General features: G+C 39.3%; 1 non-coding gene across 1 annotated transcript; it reads right to left on the bottom strand.

Annotated features, from left to right (window-relative positions):
- Positions 1 to 6,159: 6,159 nt before the first annotated feature.
- LOC122444384 lies at positions 6,160 to 6,266 on the bottom strand. The gene has a single exon (XR_006270227.1). It is a non-coding gene; the product is annotated as a U6 spliceosomal RNA (small nuclear RNA).
- Between the last annotated feature and the right edge of the window lie 10,569 nt (positions 6,267 to 16,835).

The following is a 16,835-nucleotide window of genomic DNA, read 5'->3' as shown; positions in this document are numbered from 1 at the left end:
TAGATTTCATGTAATGTAAGATCATTTTCTCAGGACTGAGAAAATCAGAAAAGGTAATGAAATAAAGTGGTGAGGGAGAGCTAAAGTTATAGTTCTGTCACGGTGATGCTTCTGACAATATGGCAAGTATACTTCTGGTCAGATTTAAGTATATATAACACACACTGTAAGGAATGAGCTCTGGTTACCTATTTGAGATTATTGATAATGCATGCTGAGGTAGATCATGGTACCTATACTTAAAAAGATGTACTAGGTGCTCAGCTGTAGAATAAGATAATGAAAGAAAAGGGCATTTTTAAAGGATAGACAATTCCTACAGACCAGAAGAAGCTCTTTCAGATTATATAAACTTAAATAGTACAACCAAGTGCCCAGGAGTTGATGCTCAATCATGTTGTTTTAGAAAATCAGATGTGAGGCCCCAGAGAAGAAACGGGAATGTCTGATGAAACATTGAGGACAGGTACAGATAATGAAAACAGTACAGGAACACCCACCCACCCACCTCCAAACTCCACCAGTTTCACATGTTCATACATTCCTTGAGGAACCTGCCTTCTCTGTCACTGAGTCCCTTGGGGTTGTTTCTCACAATCTTATCCTTCATACTCATAAACTCTTAGCTTTGCCACTTTGGAATTCTCCATAGTCACCCCTTAAACGTCAGATCCTAGTCTTCCCTTCAGTTCAGTTCAGTCGCTCAGTCGTGTCCGACTCTTTGCGATCCCATGGACTGCAGCATGCTAGGCCTCCCTGTCCATCACCAACTCCTGGAGCTTACTCAAACTCATGCCCATCAAGTCAATGATGCCATTCAACCATCTCCTCCTCTGTCGTCCCCTTCTTCTCTTGCCTTCAATCTTTCCCAGCATCAGGGTCTTTTCAAATGAGTCAGTTCTTCGCATCAGGTGGCCAAAGTATTGGAGTTTCAGCTTCAACATCAGTCCTTCCAATGACTATTCAGGATAGATTCCCTCTAGGATGGACTGGTTGGATCCCCTTGTAGTCCAAGGGACTCTCAAGAGTCTTCTGCAACACCACAGTTCAAAAGCATTAATTCTTCAGCACTCAGCTTTCTTTATAGTCCAACTCGCACATCCATACATGACTACTGGAAAACCACAGCTTTGACTAGACAAACATTTGTTCGCAAAGTAATGTCTCTGCTTTTTAATATGCTGTCTAGGTTGGTCATAGTTTTCCTTCCAAGGAGTAAGCGTCTTTTAATTTCATGGCTGCAGTCACCATCTGCAGTGATTTTGGAGCCAAGAAAATAGTCTCTTAACTGTTTCCATCATTTCCCCATCTATCTGCCATGAAGTAATGGGAGCGGATGCCACGATCTTAGTTTTCTGAATGGTGAGCTTTAAGCCAACTTTTTCATTCTCCTCTTTCACTTTCATCAAGAGGCTCTTTAGTCCTTTGCTTTCTGCCATAAGGGTGGTGTCATCTGCATATCTGAGGTTATTGATATTTCCCCTGGCAATCTTGATTCCAGCTTGTGCTTCATCCAGCCCAGCGTTTCTCATAATGTACTCTGTTGAATAAGCAGGGTGACAATATACAACCTTGATGTACTCCTTTCCTGATTCGGAACCAGTCTGTTGTTCCATGTCCAGTTCTAACTGTTGCTTCTTGACCTGCATACAGATTCCTCAGGAAGCAGGTCAGGTGGTCTGGTATTCCCATCTCTTTAAGAATTTTCCACAGTTTTGTCATGATCCACACAGTCAAAGGCTTTGGCATAGTCAATAAAGCAGAAATAGATGTTTTTCTGGTATTCTCTTGCTTTTTAAATGATCCAGCAGATGTTGGCAATTTGATCTCTGGTTCCTCGCTTTTCTAAAACCAGCTTCAACATCTGAAAGTTCACGGTTTATGTACTGCTGAAAGCTGGCTTAGAGAATTTTTGAGCATTACTTTACTAGCGTGTGAGATGAGTGCAATTGTGCGGTAGTTTGAGCACTCTTTGGCATTGCCTTTCTTTGGGACTGGAATGAAAACTGACCTTTTCCAGTCCCATGGCCTCTGCTGAGTTTTCCAAATTTGCTGGCATATTGGGTACAGCGCTTTCACAGCATCATCTTTCAGGATTTGAAATAGCTCAACTGGAATTCCATCACCTCCACTAGCTTTGTTCATAGTGATGCTTCCTAAGGCCCACTTGACTTCACCTTCCAGGATGTCTGGCTCTCGGGGAGTGATCACACCATCTTGGTTGTCTGGGTCATGAAGATCTTTCCTGTATAGTTCTTCTGTGTATTCCTGCCACCTCTTCTTAATATCTTCTGCTTCTGTTAGGTCCATACCATTTCTGTCCTCTACTGTGCCCTTCTATTTTTCTCCTCATATTTCTTCCACCCAGACTCCTATCTCCTTCATCACTGCTTCTCCTTAACTAAGTTTGAAAAGTAAACAAGCACTGGGTACCTTAGGCTAGAAAACCAGTCTAAAGCCAGAATGTCTCGAATTCCTCCACTTTATTCTCAGTGATCTGATCTGCAGTCTCCCTACCTTCACTTTCCCCCTCAACCAACACCTTTCCGAAGAAGACTACTGTGGTTAGGGGCATGAGCTCTAGAGTGTCTTTTCTAGAGTGTCTGTCTGGCTCAAGCACCTACCAGCTATGATCTCTGCGAACTGTTTATTCCCTTGGCTTCAGCTTTCCCATTTGTAGAACAGAGATAATAAAAAAGTAACTACCTCAGTAAAACTGTTCTAAGTTTTAGGTAAAGTCATCCACATGAAATTCTTGGCACAATCCGAGTGAACAGTAGGTGCTCAGTAGTTACGTTCTTACTCAGCAGTCATAAACTGTTTGCAAAATCATGAATATGTACTCCTACCAATGACAAATAATTATTTCTTAAGAATGGCACTGATGTGTGACATTACTGACATTACAAAACATATTCTAAATTTTCTTTTCACTTCAACCATGCAGTAACATGCACTGATTTAGGGGATGATAGCATAAAACATAGCTTTAAAGTGGTATCTCCTGAGAGGTAAATGAAATCCAGCTTTAAAAAAAGCCTTGTGCTATGAACTTTATATGCATCCTCATTTACTCTTTGTAAAAACTGCATGTTGACATGCTGCTTACTAGACATATGACACGATCATTGCTATTTGCTAGTCGGTTGCTAATACATCAACCGGCTTTTCTTTTTTATAGGCCAATACATTGCTTTTTTGACATCCTTTTAACCATAAACTTTGTGACTGATGTACTGATAGCATTTCTAAAATTATCCTACTTGCTGTCTTTAGCACCTGCTTTTTAAAGCTGTATCAGTGTCCACTAGACAGTTCTTGGCTTGATTATTTTCTAAATTAACTTCTGTACAGTTATTCAAAATATCTTTGAATTGTTCCACTTGTTAAAGAGGCTGTCTTACTCCTTTCTTGATTGGGTGGGTGGGTTCAGGGAGCATTTACTGACATAACCCTAGCTTTCCTCTCTTAATATTTAAGAGCAGAAATTAATATTTCCTCTCTTAATATTTAAAATCTACATTTCCACAAAGATAAGCTTGCTTTCTTATTGAAAATAATCTGACGTCTCTTCTGGTTCTTTTCATTTTAGAGTCATTAAATTTGATTATTTTCTTCCTCTGCTCTTTTATGAATGTGAGTTGGTTGGTTCTGTTTTCAGGATATTTAAGACTCTAGTTTTTTGCCTACAGTTTCTAAATAAACTGACTTTTTCAAATCAAGCTTTATGAGACAATTTGTTGTTGTTCAGTCGCTAAGTCATGTTTGACTCTTTGCAACCCCATGGACTGTAGCACACCAGGCTTCTCTGTCCTTCACTATCTCCTGGAGTTCGCTCAAGTTCACGTCCATTGAGTCAGTGATGCTATCTAACCATCTCATCCTCTGTTACCCTCTCCTCCTTTTGCTGTATCGTTCCCAGAATCAGGGTCTTTTCCAGAGTCAGCCTTTTGCATCAGGTGGCCAAAGTATTGGAACTTCAGCTTCAGCATCAGTCCTTCCAAAGATTATTCAGGGTTGACTTCCCTTAGGATTGACTGCTTTGATCTCCTTACAGTCCAAGAGACTCTCAGGAGTCCTCTCCAGCACCAGGATTCAAAAGCATCAATTCTTCAGTGCTCAGCCTTTTTTATGGTCCAACTTGCACATCTGTGACTACTAGAAAAACCACACCTTTGACTATATGGACCTTGTCTGCAAAGTAATGTCTTTGCTTTCTAATACACTGTCTAGGTTTGTCACAGTTTTCCTTCAAGAAGCAACTGTCTTTTAATTTCATGATTGCAGTCACTGTCCACAGTGATTTTGGAGCCCTCCTCTCCCCCCCCCAAAAAAATCTGTCATTGCTTCCCCCTTTCCCTATCTACTTGCCATGAAGTGCTGGGACTGGCTGCCATGATCTTAGTTTCTTGAATGTTGAGCTTCAAGCCAGCTTTTTCACTCTCCTCTTTCACCATACTCAAGAGGTTCCTTAGTTCCTCTTCACTTTCTGCCATCAGAGTGATATCATCTGCATATCTGAGTTTGTTGATATTTCTCCTAGCAATCGATTCCAGCTTCGGATTCATCCAGCCCAGCATTTCACACGATGTGCTCTGCATTTAAGTTAAATAAGCAGGGTGACAATATACAGCCTTGTTGCACTCCTTTCCCAATTTTGAGCCAGTTATTCTATGTAAGGTTCTAACTGGAGCTTCTTGACCTACATACAGGTTTCTCAAGAGACCTACATACAGGTTTCTCAAGATAATATTCCCATCTCTTTTACGAATTTTCCAGTTTACTGTGATCCACACAGTCAAAGGCTTAAGCATAATCAATGAAGCAAAAGGAGGTATTTTTCTGGAACTCTCTTGCTTTCTCTATGACAAAAGGATTATCAACTTGATGCTTTGCTGAACTCACAGTCTATTAAATCCCTAACAAATATCCCACAATTTTATAGGGCAGAATATATTCTTTTTTTTTAAGAATATATTCTTTATAAATACCCCAAAGCTGCTTTTGTTCAAGATGACTATCTTGGTGTTTAGATACTTCATCCCTCATCATATACCCCATTACTTCATCAGGGCTGAGCTCACTGACTGAACCAACCAGAACAACTCCAGAATTATTCTCTCCTATGGAACTCTTGCCAAAAAGACTGTCAGAAATAAGAGTTTCTATGGAAGAGAATGGGGTGCAGAGCACACATGTACACAGTTTTTGCTAGATTGTAGATTTATCTGCAAATCCTGGGAACAGAAAGCTTAACACTGGACTTACATTCCTAAACACCTTAGTTTTGCCATACTGGATGCAAAGATAATTAAAATTCCCATACCATGTAAATGGTAAATATCATTATGTATCATTCAGCTCTGGAGACAGGAATTACCTAAACAATGTGAGGCAGAGTTTAATATGTTGACAATGCTGAGAATATGCTGTTAACAGTTTTCACGTGTTAATAGAATCATGCCTATTCACTTCAAATATATCAGGGCATTTCTCTGGGAGGTGGACAGTCTTGTTTCAGGAATTAGAAAGACACACTATTTATTGAGCAAATCTCACATGTTCTAAAAATTGGCAGGAAAAGAACTTCCAAACATTCAGTCCTTTGTTGTGCCAGAATTGTTGAATTTGCCCCCAAAATGAAGATCAATAGCAGACTTTTATTCTTTGGGGTATACTTATCAGTTCACTTTCTTTAAATATAAGTGATCACAATCTACCACCTCAAAGCATAGTAACTGAGACACACATCTGTATTGATGATCCCATGGGGGGAAAAAAAAAGATCAAAAGCCATTTGAGGTTTCAAAAGCTATGTGGCAGCCCCCAGCAATACAAAGTTCTGAACTCAAGTTGGGGATGGGACTACAAGCAAAGTGACTTGTTCCATAGCCCTTAGCAGTTCTTCAGAATCCCTTGTGAAGTATTATATCATGATTATGGTAGTGGTTACACAAAGCTACACATGAAAAACTGCATAGAATTACACACACATACACACTTAAGTGCTTATAAAACTGGTGAAGTCTGAACAACCTCCATGGAGTATATCAATGCTGATTTCTTGGTTCTGACACATAAACTCTGCTTATGTAAGAGTTATCATAGTGGAGACTGGGTAAAGGATGCATGAGGACTTCGCTGTGCATTTTTTTTTTTTTTTATGTGGAACACTTCACGAATTTGCGTGTCATCCTTGCGCAGGGGCCATGCTAATCTTCTCTGTATTGTTCCAATTTTAGTATATGTGCTGCCGAAGCGAGCACCATTTTTTTTTTAACTTCCTATGAATCTATATAATTATTTCAAAATAAAAAGTAAAAAAAAAAACCTACATAGAATCAGAATCTTTAAGAAAGGGTTCTACTGAAGAAGTAATATATTCTAAGGAAGATGCATATAAAAGTTCATACCCGGCACAGATTGGAGTGCTTCTAAAAGGACACAATTTTCATTTTGGTAGGGTTTATTTGGTTTTGTTCTGTTCTGAGTACACAGATAATTAGAACTATCAGCTAGTTCTGTTCTCTTTGGGATCAGAAAGAAGTCACAAAGTGATAACCTGTCCTGCATGCTCACCTCACTCCTCTGCTCAGGTCTCCTTCACTGTAGGCAGATTCTTTACCATCTGAGCCACCTGGGAAGCCCCTATCTACAACATCCCTCCACAAATCACATTTTCCCTCTAAACTTTCAAGTTTAAGTAACATTGTACAGCAACTCCTTTCTATCTGTTGTTAGGAAACTTCACCACAGCTGTGAAAGTTCTGGCTTGTTTTCAGGCCCAGGGGCACATATGTGTTTTAGATTAAAACACACTTTAAACACTGGCTTTATTTGCTCCCAGTATAAGCCAGATTCTTCCTGTGCCTAAGCTGTTTCTTGGCTATATCAAGCACTTTTGGAAACTACATTAACTCTTTCAGGCTAAGTGGATTTTATTTTTCACTTTAGGAGTTTGTTATTAACAAACAGCATTCCTACACCTCCAAATTCTTCCACACTTGCAAAGTTACTGACAAGGGCCTTTCGGAATTGTGAGTAACAAAACTATCTTCAGACAGAGAAAAAGTTTAACATCCCCTTTGGCCTACGAGTCCTCAAACCTGGCTGCCCACCGGAACTACCTGGTGACCTTCAGCCTGAACTCCGGGCGTTTTAACAGATCCCTGGGGTAACTCTTACATGCAGTTTGATAACTACTGCTTTTAGCACACAACTCTTCACAAACAACACTTCTCATATTTCATCATTCTTCCAAACATGCATAAAGAAAAGAGTAATCATATGCTTCAGTGGTCAGGGAATATAAGCAATTATCAATTATTCAACTTGAACTATACCAATTCTGGGCTTAGGGCCTCCTGTCAATACCCTTCCTTGACAATAAACTTTGGGACTGCCTTTCTGATCTTGTAGAGGCCCTACTGACCACACTCAGGTCCATATCTAATGAGAGCAGAAGGCTCATATGAAAATTAGGAAATCCCTCACTCTCTATATATGTACATACTTTATTTTTTCAAGCCATTTTGAGCTCACAGAAAAATAGAGCAGAAGGTACAGAGATTTCCCATATATACTCCCTACCTCCATGTAAGTACAGGCTTCTCCATTATCACATTCCCACCAGAGTGGTGCATTTGTTACAAATGATGAATCTATGCTGATACATCTGCATCACAGTCTAATAAGCATTCTCTTGGTGTTGTAAATCTCATGGGTTTGGACAAGCATATAATGATATGTATCCACCATTATTGTATCATACAAAATAGTTCTGCTGCCCTAAAAATCCCTCCCTTCCCATTAACCCCTAGCAATCACATTAATCTTTAGTATCTTCATAATTTTACCTTTTTGAGAATGTCATATAGTTGGACTAATACAGTGTGTGGCATTTTAGACTGGCTTGTTTCAATTAGCAATATGCATTTAAGCTTCCTCCGTGTCTTTTGATGGGTTGATAAATTCAGTTCTTTTTACTGCTAAATAATGTTCCATTGTCTGGATGTACCACAGTTTATTTATCCCCTCACCTACAGAAAGTTATTTGGTTGCTTCCAAATTTTGACAGTTATAGAACAGAGCTGCTATAAACAACCATGTGAAGGTTATTGTGTGGTTGCAGTTTTCAACTCCTTTGGGTAAATACCAAGGAATGTGATTGCTAGACTGTATGGTTAAGAACATGCTGACTTTTGTAAGAAACTGCCAAACAGTCTTCCTAAGTGGCTATACCATTTTGCATTGCTACCAGCAATGAATGAGAGTTCCTGTTGCTCCATGTCTTTGCCAGCACTCGATGATGTCAACGTTCTTGATTTTGGCCATTCTAATACATGTGTAGCTGTGCTGCTGTTCTTCAGTCGCTGAGACGTGTCTGATTCTTTGTGACCCCAGGGACTACAGCACACCAGGTTCCTCTGTCCCCCACAATCTCCTGAAGCTTGCTCAAATTCATGTCCATTGCATCAGTGATGCTTTCTAACATCTCATCCTCTCCCACTCAGTCTCTTTTTGCCTTCAATCTTTCCCATGGCCTGTCCCAATGAGTTGGCTCTTAGCATCAGGTGGCCAAAGTATTGGAGCTTCAGCAACGGTTCTTCCAATGAATATTCAGGATTTGACTTCTTTTTTTTTTTTTTTGGAATCAAAAGAACTCCCGGCCCTTTTTTTTTATTTGCAGGAACATCAAACCATCCATTTACAAATTTTCTGGTCTCCAATCAGCTGGAATTAACTAGGCATGTCTTTGGGATCGCAGGATTTGACTTCTTTAGAATTGACTGGTTTGATCTCCTTGCAGTCAAGGGACTCTCCAGCACCATGATTTGAAAGCAGCAGTTCTTTGGTGTTCACCCTTTATGGTTCAGCTCTCACATCTGTATAGGACTCTAGAAAAACCAGAGCTTTGACTATATGGACCTATGTCAGCAAAGCGAAGTCTCTGCTTTTATTAATAATACTCTTTCTAGGTTTGTCATAGCTTTCCTTCCAAGGAGCAGGTGCCTTTTAATTTCATGGCTGCAGTCACTGTCTGCAGTGATTCTGGAGCCCAAGAAAATAAAATCTGTCACTGCTCCACTTTTCCCCCTCCTATTTGCCATGAAGTGATGGGACCAGATACTATGATCTTCAAGCCAGTTCTTTCACTCTCCTCTTTCACCTTCATCAAGAGGCTCTTTAATTCTTCACTTTCTGTCATTAGAGTGGCATCATCTGTGTATCTGAGATTGTTATTTCTCCTGGCAATCCTGATTTTAGCTTATGATTCATTCATTCTGGCTTTTCCTATGATGTATTCTGCATGTAAATTAAATAAGCAGGGTGACAATATACAGCCTTATCGTACTCCAACCAATGAGTTGTCCCATGTCTGGTTCTAATTGTTGTTTCTTGACCCACATACCTCATGCGGGTTTCTTGACCCGCATTCCCTAGACACAAGATGTAAAACATCTTTTCATATGCTTATCATCTGTTTATCTTCTTTGGTGAGGTGCCAAGGTTTCTGGACCATTTTTAAATCAGGTTGTTTTCTTATTGTTGAGTTTTAAGAGTTATTTTTGATTTTGGATAATAGTTCTTTACCAGATATATGCAGTTTGCAAGTATTTTCTCCCAGTCTGTGGCCTTTTTATTCCCTTGACCATGTTTTTCACAGAACAGAAATTTTAATTTGAATGAAGTCTAAATTATTGATTCTTTCTTTCATGAGTTATGCCTTTGATCTAAAAAGTCATCACCAAAGCCAAGACCATCTATCTTTTCTCCTACATTCTCTTCTAGAAGAATTATAGTTTTGTGTTTTACAATTAGGTCTGTGATCCACTTGGGAGTTAATTTTTGTGAAGGGTGTAAGTGTATCTATTTACTTATTTGCATGTCAATGCTGTTTCAGCACTATCTGTTGAAAATACCATCTTCGCTCCATTACATTGCCTTTGCTCCTTTGTCAAAGATCAGCTGATTATATGTTCATGTGGGTCTATTTAGGGCTCTCAATTCTGTTCCATTTATTTATTTTTGTCTGTTCCTTCATGAATACCACACTGTCTTGAAGTCCAGCTTCAAGTTAAGTAGTACTAGTCCTTGAGTTTTGTTCAATACTGTTAGCTATTAGAGATCTTTTGACTCTCTGTATAAACTTTAGAATCTGTTGACATCCACAAAAAAATTTGCTGATTTTGATTGAGATTGCACTGAATCTATAGATCAATTTGGAAAGAACTGACATCCGTTAAAATTTTTTTTTCTTTCTTCCTTTATTTTTGGCTACGCTAGGTTTTCATTGCTGTGAGCAGGCTTTTTTCTCTAGCTGCAGGGAGCAGGGGCTACTCTCTAGTTGTGGTACACGGGCTTCTCATTGCAGAGGCTGCTCTTGCGGAGCACTGGCTCTAGGGTACGCAGGCTCAGCAGTGTGGCTCATGGGCTCCGGAGCACTAGCTCAGTATTTGAGACACACATGCTTAGTTGCCCCGCAACATGTGGGTTCTTCCTAGATCAGGGATCGAATCTGTGTCCCCAGGATTGACAGGCAGATTCTTAACCACTGGACAACAGGGAAACCCAAGAATTGACATCTTGACAATATTGAGTCTTCCTATCCATGAACATGGAATATCAGCATTTATTTATCAGAGTTAGTTTTCTTCATATAGATCTTGTACATGTCATGTCAGATTTATACCACGTATTTCATTTTGGGGGGGGGTGCTAATGTAAATGGTATTGTTTTAAATTTCAAATTCTACTTGTTTATTGCTGGTACACAGGAAAGCAACTGACTTTTATATATCAATCTTGTGTACCCTGCAACCTTGCTATAACTGCTTCTTAGTTCCAGGAGTTTGTTGATTCAGATTTTCTACAGAAACAACCACATCTTCTATACACAAAGTTTTCTTTCTTTCTTCCCAATGTATAGACATTTTGTTTCCTTAACTTACTGCATTAACTAGGACATCAGATACAACGTTGAAAAGTGCTGGTGTGAGGGGACTTCCTTGTCTTGCTCATGGATCTTAGTGGGAAAGCTTCAAGTTTCTCATCATTAAGTATGATGAAACATGTTAGTTTGTAGGGTTTTCACATTCTTTATAAAGAAGGAAGTTCCCCTGTATCCCTTGTTAACTGAGGGTTTTATCTTAAATGGGTGTTGGAATCTGTTAGATGCTTCTACCACATCTATTCATATGTGTTGAACCAGCCTTGCACAGCTGGTATATTTCCCACTTGGTCATAGTATATAATTCTTCTCCTACATTGTTGGATTTGCTAATGTTTTGTTGAGGATTTCTGTATGTCATGTGAGAGAGCTGTAGTCTGCAGTTTTCTTGTAATGTCTTTGGTTTTGATATTAGGATAATACTGGCCTCATAATGTTTCTATCATTTGGAAGAGATCATAAGGAAGTGATGTAATTTATTTCTTGAGTGTCTGACAAAATTCCCAGTGAATTCATCTGAACCTGGTGCTTTCTGGTTTGGAAGGCTAATAATTATTGATTTTTAAAATACTGGGTTGGCCAAAAAGTTCCTTTGGGTTTTTCTGTACAGTCACGTGGAAAAACCCAAACAAACTTTTCGGACAAACCAATAGATACTGCACAGGTCTATTCAAATTTATAGCTTCTTGCATGAGTTTTAGTTGATTGTGCCTTTCAAGTGATTGATCTGTTTCATCTAGATGTCAAACCTGTGGGCAAAGAGTTGTTCACAGTATTCCTTTGTCATCCTTTTAATGTCCACTCAATCTGTAGTGACATCCTCTTTCATTTCTGGTATTAGTAACTTGTGTTAAGGAACATTCTTTGAAAAAGGTTTGTAAGGGCACAGTAGAAAAACCTACACTTTCCAGGATTATTCAAACTAGTATTTTTCAAAATGTGTGATGTGAAAGAATATCTTTACAGCCCCTATGGGTCCAGTTGTTCTAATTCCAAAGGGAGCAGAAAAATATTTGGTAAAAAGAACTTCATGATTAAGGGAGATTATTTTCTCAATTGAAAATTTAATTTCCCCACCATTAAAACACATCACTCAAAAGCTTACTAATTTTGAACATGGCTACTTCTTAGAGCCTATTTTGCTTACCTATATCAATTCCAAATTGATTCAAAAGGCAGACGTCAAATGAGAGTAGTATATAAAACTAAGATTCTAAAATACCCCCCAAGAGTTTTTCTTTTGAAACCCTGGACATTAAGTTAGGACTTTCTCTAAAACACACACATATATATAGTTATTAGGAAGGTATAAAAAAAAAAGTTGTTTCCTTGTACCCCAGTAGTAATTCAATTACTTTTTTATCTGGAAAACAGGAAATTATACCCCTAAAATGGGCATTTACAAGGATGTTCAATGCAACATTGTTATGACAGTAAAAACTGTCACAAATAAGGGAAAATATAATAAGCTGTTATATACATATAATAGGATATATATGTGTATATATGTCATACACATATATATACATATGTGTATGTGTATATGACATAGTGGGTCTGCAAAACAATGTGTAAAGGATATCACTCATTCAAAAAAGAAAAATATATCCTTACAGATACACATGTATTTACTGTTGTTCAGTTAATAGTTCATGTACTCTTGTCTGTAACCCCATGGACTGCAGCAAGCCAGGCTCCTCTGTCCTCCACTATCTCCTGGAGTTCACTCAAATTCATGTCCACTGAGCTGGTGATGCCATCCAACTATCTCATCCTCTGCCGCCTCTTCTCCTTTTGCCTTCAATCTTTCCCAGCATCATGGTCTTTTGCAATGAGTTGGCTCTTCACATCAGGTGGCCAAATATTGGAGTTTCAGCTTCAGCATCAGTCCTTCCGATGAATATTCAGTTTGATTTCATTTAGGACTGACTGGTTTGATCTCCTTGCATGCCAAGGGACTCTCAAGAGTCTTCTCCAGCACCACAATTTGAAAGCATCAATTCTTTTGTGCTCAGTCTTCTTTACGGTCCAACTCTCACATCTGTACAGGACTACTGGAAAAACTGCAGCTTTGACGATATGGACCTTTGTCAGTAAAATGATGTCTTTGCTTTTTAATACGCTGTCTAGATTTGTCATAGCTTTCCTTCCAAGAAGCAGGTGTCTTTTAACTTCCTGGCTGCAATCACTGTCCACAGTGACTTTGGAACCCAAGAAAATAAAATCTGTCACTGCTTCTACTTTTGACCCTTTTATCTGCCATGAAGTGATGGGGCTGGATGCCATGATCTTAGTTTTTTTAATGTTGAGTTTCAAGCCAGCCTTTTCTCTTTCACCCTCATCAAGAAGCTCTTCAGTTCCTCTTCATTTTCGGTCATTAGAGTGGAATCACCTGCATATCTGAGGTTGTTGATATTTCTTCCAGCAGTCTTGATTCCAGCTTGTGATTCCTCCAGCCCAGCATTTCACAATGTACTATGCATATAAGTTAAATAAGCAGGGTGACCATACATAGCCTTGTTGTACTCCTTTCCTAATTTGGAACCAATCCATTGTTCCATGTCTAGTTCTTACTCTCGCTTCTTGACCCACATACAGGTTCTTCAGGAGACAAGTAGGGATCTGGTATTCCCATCTCTTTTAAGAATTTTCCACTTTGTTGTGACCCACACCATCAAATACTAGGATAGTCAATGATGCAGAAGTAGACTTTTTTTTAAAATTATCTTGCTTTTTCTATGATTCAACAGGTGTTGGCAATTTGATCTCTGGTTCCTCTGCCTTTTCTAAATCCAGCTTGTACATGTGGAAGTTCTCAGTTCACATACTGTTGAAGCCTAGCTTGAAGGATTTTGAGCATTAGCTTGCTATCATGTGAAATAAGTGCAATTGTACAGTGGTTTGAATATTCTTTGGCACTGCTCTTCTTTGGGACTGGGATGAAAACTGACCTCTTCCAGTCCTATGGCCACTGCTGAGTTTTCCAGATTTGCTGACAAATTGAGAGCAGCATTTTAACAGCATCATCTTTAGGACTTGAAATTCCTAAATTCTAGCTCAGCTAGAATTCCATCACCTCCACTAGTTTTTTGTTCACATTATTGCTTCCTAAGGCCCACTTGACTTCACACTCCAGGGTGTCTGGCTCTAGGTGAGTGACCACACCATCATGGTTATCTGGGTCATTAAGATGCGCAGAAAATGGTTTGGAAAGCCACATTCCAAAATGATAACAGTAACTACTTCTAAGACTTTTAAGGTGTTTGTTGCTCAATGGAGGACTTTAGTGTTATCTCTGATACACTTTTAAAAATAATGAGGTTATATTTTATGGCTGAAGAGAATTTGGAAAAGATAATGCCCCAAAACATACTTAAGAAATCAAACATATCAAAAGTATACCCACCTTGACACGGACAGGTGCCAAAAAAGCTGTAATGACATGCATCCTCTTCCCTCAGTGGAAATAGTAGAACGCAATGGAGAATTAAGAGAACACTCTGGTTCAAATTTGCATCCAAGTATGGCTGCTTAGCTGTTTCACTTAACCAAAGGGAATTCTTGCTGTCTTCTTTCTCTGGGACAGGAGTGTGTGCCCACTATTTAACTGTGCACACATAAGGTGCTTACCTGCATCTTGATAAATGGAGTCATTGGAAGGATGTTAGCCAAGGAGGGGGGCAATTCACATGCTTCTACATCACAGCAAGAAATGGACAAAAATCAACCCACTGTAAATTCAGCATCAGTACATTATGTATGTGTTACCATCTGGCTCAAGGAAAACAGAACTGCTCACTCCAAAATATCAGTTAAAAGGTGTTCGTCAAAATATTTTTATACCATCTATGTGATATAACTTGATGTTTCCTTTCCTATAGATATCTTCTTTAGTGCCTTGCAGGATTCACCATCCATTATGGTATATGTCCCAAAATGATGGCTGAAGTATGTGACTTCCAGATGTGATTTGTTTTACATCTACTGTATTGTCCCCATGGTACTTTGAAAAGACTACTTCACACAAAGATCCAGATTTCCATTTCACCTTCATCTGGTAACCTACCTTACTTAAGGTAGGTTAAGGTTAAGGTCTACTTAAGGTAGACCTACATCGGGTCTACCTTACTTCATGGCAACCAGGGCTGGGGGAGAACTATCGCAGTGAAGCAAGGCAAGCACTCTGCAGCATCCGAGGCCCCCCCACGCCCTACTGCCCCTCCAGCACTGAGGCTGACAGTCAGGTGCCTGTATCACTCTGCTCCCATTGCTGTTTGTCACAGTAGGGTTAGGAAGAAAATACTTGTACTTACATTCCTACCAAATGTGGGAAAGCTAATGATACAGAATATCAGATGTTTCAAGAAAAATGGGAAAGGGGGTATTTCTCTGTAAGAATAAAGAATATTTTGACAGGTCCAATAGCAAAACAGTATGTTTCTGATGAAAGAATAGAACTTAGCATGCCATTATAAAACTACTGGCCAATTCCCTCACTTATGGTATCTTCCTGTCCATAGTAGGCATTTGAATATCTGATGTCTGATTTATATAATACTTATGCATATGTCACCAACCAAAAGATACAGAGGCAGTGAAGAAGCAAACAAAAATTGGAGTTTTGTGAATTACATACATTTTTACTGATAGGAGTTAACTTCATATTTAAAATACACCATGCTATCAATTCTAAATATGCTAATTGAAAAAAACAAAAAATAAAAATAAATAAATATGCTTGCTGAGCACCAACTATACCTAACAGGTACTGCATATTCAATGTTATAAGGATGAAGATGAATAAAACAGTTCTTACACTCAAGGAGCTTGCATTTGGGAGTGGGAACGGATGGGGGAAAAGGAATAGAGAGGTATATAAGTTACTCTCTTAGAAAGGCAAAGTAAGAGAAGATCATGGAACAAATATTAGTAGAAGCAAAGTCCTATGAGAGCTGGAGGGAGCAAGACAGGAAAGCTTCAGGAAGAAGGCGGCATGTGTGCTGGGCCTTAAGACAGTTACAATTTCTAGAAGATAAGATAAAAAGGAGGCAGTAAACCAAGAAGTTTTAGGGAGTGTCGAGGGTAAGTCACACAGTGCACCTGCAGTGTAGTGTGTATGTGGCAAGAAAAGTGGAAAAAGAAGCTGGAGAGGTAGTTTGGATGATGTTGTTGACAGACTTCACTGCCAAGCTGAATGCATCTGTCCTTAGTAAGGCAGGTAATAAGGAACTTCTCAGTGAAGGAATAACACTTGTCATTGGAGCCAATGCAAATAGGCTAGTTGCATTATGTAAGCAATTATAAAGTACAGAAAACATACTTACTCCTATAAGAAACAGACCAGGAAAACTAAGATTTAGCCTTCTTTTGCCATCAAGTAACTGAGCAAGTCGTTTCTCTTCTTTCAGCCTCAGAAGCCTCATCTGTAAAATGAAGGAACTCGACAAGGAGGAACTTTTAAGGCCTCTTCAGCCTCTTATCTAAGTATCAACAATATCAACTTGGCAGCCTTCAAGTATGAAACGACAGGTAGGCGGTGTGGGCTGAAGCGCTTACCAAAAAACCAAACAAGAAACAAAATTTTCCTGGTGCTAATATATTGAAGATCTCACATAAAAATCCAGTTTTCTCACTTCTCTGGAAGCCCCAGAAAAATCTGGCAACACAAGACCCGAATCCCCAGGTGGCCACAGCCTGCTGTGGCCGAGCAGGTGCCGTGCACCCTGTAACAGGACCTACCTTGTTCTCCAGTTTGCCACAATCTCCACCCTCTGCCTCACACATGTTACCTGTCCGACTCTGAGTGAGTGACCAATGCCATACAGATAGGAGACATCCCCTCTATTTATCACTCTACAGATAAATGAGCCATGCACTGAGTTAG

The sequence above is a fragment of the Cervus canadensis genome, chromosome 6 (assembly GCF_019320065.1).
Source record: "Cervus canadensis isolate Bull #8, Minnesota chromosome 6, ASM1932006v1, whole genome shotgun sequence".
Taxonomy (NCBI): Eukaryota; Metazoa; Chordata; class Mammalia; order Artiodactyla; family Cervidae; genus Cervus; species Cervus canadensis.
This window is presented reverse-complemented; position numbering and strand designations above follow the sequence as displayed.